Here is a 3,378-nt window from a genome sequence, read left to right as displayed (position 1 = left end):
TGGTCTCTATCTCTCCCCCATCTCTCTGTCTCTCTCCACGTGTCCCTTTGTCTCTCTCTCATTCTCAATCTCTATTTCTGTCTCTCTGTCTCTCTGCCCCTCACTCCCTGCCCTGTGCAGATCCTGGCAGAGAACAGGCTTGGCTGCAGCCTTGTGTGTTTCCGGTGGTGACTGACGGAGGGAGGACAGAAACTCAGGGAAACTGAAAATTCTGTGGGTCTTTAGGGATTTGCATAAAAACTAATGTGAATTAAAATAAGAACTAACTAGATCTGGAAGCCTTGACATTTAAAAAGAAAAATATCAAATTAAACCTGTGCCCCTGAGTTTACCCAAATGGGAACTAACTCTACTCATTAAGCAGGGGAAGTATCATTGAGGGGATCGGTGACCTAGATGGGAAGCCATCAGCGTCACAGGAGGATGCAGGTTTCCAAGAGGTCATCAGAAGGGTTCTGGCTTCAGGGTGCGCTCCACAGCCTGGGTTGTATGTGGTCACAAGGACCCCGCATTCAGAAGGACCAGAGGCGAGAAGAACCCCCTATTCAGAGCAGAGCCCCATGCTAGAAGGACCCTGTGCTCAGAAGGAAGCCATGTTTGGAATGACCCTACATTCAGAAGGACCCAGTGCTCAGAAGGACCCCACGTTCAGAGAAGGACCTCGTTCAGAAGGGCCCCACACTCAGAAGGCCCCACATTCAGAAGGGCCCACACTCAGAAGGCCCTACACTCAGAAGGCCCCACACTCAGAAGGCCCCGCACTCAGAAGGGCCCACACTCAGAAGGGCCCACACTCCGAAGGGCCCCACACTCGGGAGGGCCCCACACTCAGAAGGCCCCACGCTCAGAAGGCCCCACACTCAGAAGGCCCCACACTCACAAGGGCCCCACACTCACAAGGGCCCCACACTCAGAAGGGTCCCATACTCAGGAGGGCCCACACTCAGAAGGGCCCACACTCAGAAGGCCCCACACTCAGTAGGCCCCACACTGACAAGGGCCCACACTCAGAAGGGCCCCACACTCAGAAGGGCCCCACACTCAGAAGGGTCCCACACTCAGAAGACCCCACACTCAGAAGGGCCCACACTCAGAAGGGCCCACACTCGGAAGGGCCCCACACTGAGTTGAATGTTCTGTTGTTACCATCTTGAAATCCCTGATACTTTATCATTGACTTTGTGTTTTGTGAGGAGTCCAGTGGGGCAGTGGGCATGTCTGTGAGCAGAGACGGTCAAGACACGTGCCTTGACCCTTGGTTCTTATTTGCACATGGCATTCCCCATGCTGAGCCCAGAGTCCCCCCGCCATGAGCTACAAAGTACTGGCATTTCAGTGACTCACCATGCAAGGTCTATTTGCATTTAAAACTGTGCACAACACAAAGATGAAAGGTAAAATGTATGCTAATAACTTAACCTTTTGTCTTTGTTTACAACATTAAACAGCAAGAGATCTCAAGTCGAGAAAGAGACCACAGAAGGAAGACAAGCTTCTCTCTCGTCCGTCTCTCGCCCCCTCCTCTTCCTCCTCTGTCTCTGTCTCTCCCTCTCTGTCTTCCCTCTCCCTTGCTCCCCTCTCTCTCCCTCTCCATCTCCCTCTCCCTCTCCCCTTCCTCCTCTGTCTCTGTCTCTGTTTCTCCCTCTGTCTCCCTCTCCCCTGCTCCCCTCTCTCTCCCGCTCTGTCTCCCTCTCTCTCTCCCCTCTTCCTCCTCTGTCTCTCTCTCTGTCTTCTCCCTCCCCTTCCCATCCCTGTAACTGTGGAGAACATGTGTGCTCCACCAGGAGAGCATTTCCACCATGATGAAGTCCTTCCCACAGTCACCATGATGAAGTCCTTCCCACAGTCATCACCTCCCTCCCACGCCTGGTCCCTCCAGGGCTCTCTGTGCCCCACAGGGCTCTAGCTGCTTCCCGTTGGCTTGTTGAATTCTGTTGAATTCTTATGATCCTCGTTCTCCAGATGAGGAAACTGAAGCTCAGAGAACCTAAGTAACTCCTTCACTGAGTGCGTCCCCTGCCTGCCCTGTGCCCTACAGCAGGCTTCTAATGAGGGGCAGGACAAGCCCTGGGGCCCATAAGCCCTTTGGAGGCCAAGCAGGACAAGACAGGGCAGAGAGCAGGGTCAGAGCTCTGTGTGTGTGTATATATGTGTATGTGTGTGTGTGTGTGTGCGCGTGCACGTAGTGTTCATCAGCAACACCTTGTGGTGGTGGTAGAAACAGCAGCAGTGAAAATAGGGCTGTCTGGTCCCCCCCTCTGGCCTCCATTTGGAAGTGAGTCTGAATTTCTTGGGGTACAGAGGCTCTGAGGTTCTTGGACAATCCCCATCCATAGCAGAGGCCTCAAAAGGGGGCTTCTGGACGTCCAGCCAATGTGGCCAACGAGGATGTGAACGATTTATTGGAAAAGTAGAGACGGTGTGACTGTCTCTGTGTCTGGACTGGCTGAGCGAGCCACACCCGCTCGGGTCACATGTGTGCAGGGCCTGCCTGAGGATGTTGCTGCCACTTTTAGCCCAGAAACAGGGATGCACTTTTTGCTAAGCAAATACCCACCCTTTGCCCTTGACCTAGGGAGGTCTGCCAGTCCTCCAGTTCCCACGACCTCTGAAGGTCACTCTTGGGTCACCTGCTTCACCAGGCTGAACCACAGGCCGACCAGGCAGCCTCTGCCTTCCTTGGGCTCTCCTGGAGACCACCGTGGCTCCTCTCCCCTGCAGCCCCAGATGCCATGGCCATCCATCACTGTGCCAGAACTTGCCCAGCCCAGCAGACAGAAGAGAAATCTGTGAGGCAGTGTCTCCTGCCTCCTGCCCAGGTGGGTCACCCCGGGGCCTGTGGGGAGCCCCAGGACCTGCTGTGCAGCTGCTTCTAGAGAGACCTGGGGACCCAGGGAGAGAACGTGGGTCTCTGCAGTGGGGGAACGGTCACACAAGGAGTCCAACGTGATGGACAACATACAGGCCCCACAACTGCAGCAGATGTGCACCCGCCCACACGTGAGGTTTGTGGACTCTGTCGGGTGTGCTGGTGGGCGCAGCGTGGGGGGCCACAGGCAGGACCCTGCCTGGCCTAGGTTCTTCCCACCGAGGACTGCACACGCCCTCGGACCAGCACCCAACCTGGGAAGGAACCCACTCAAGCCTCCCAGGCTGTGGGGCTCCAGGAACCCTCTGGTGTCCTTCAAAGCCACTCATTCCTCCCTCAGCCCCGTGCTGCACCCCTACTCTGTCTTCCCTTGGGTTCTGCCAGGTGTGGCCGGTGGGGGGGGGACCCTGGCAGGAGCAGGGGAGAGGGGATGGGGAGTGTGTCCCTGGCTCCTTCCCCTCACTGGCTAAGACCCTGTTCTTGCACCCTAGTGCCACTCTGACAGGAAT

The sequence above is a fragment of the Orycteropus afer genome, unplaced genomic scaffold (assembly GCF_000298275.1).
Source record: "Orycteropus afer afer isolate SDZICR_OR568_19922 unplaced genomic scaffold, OryAfe1.0 scaffold00244, whole genome shotgun sequence".
Lineage (NCBI taxonomy): Eukaryota > Metazoa > Chordata > Mammalia > Tubulidentata > Orycteropodidae > Orycteropus > Orycteropus afer.
This window is presented reverse-complemented; position numbering follows the sequence as displayed.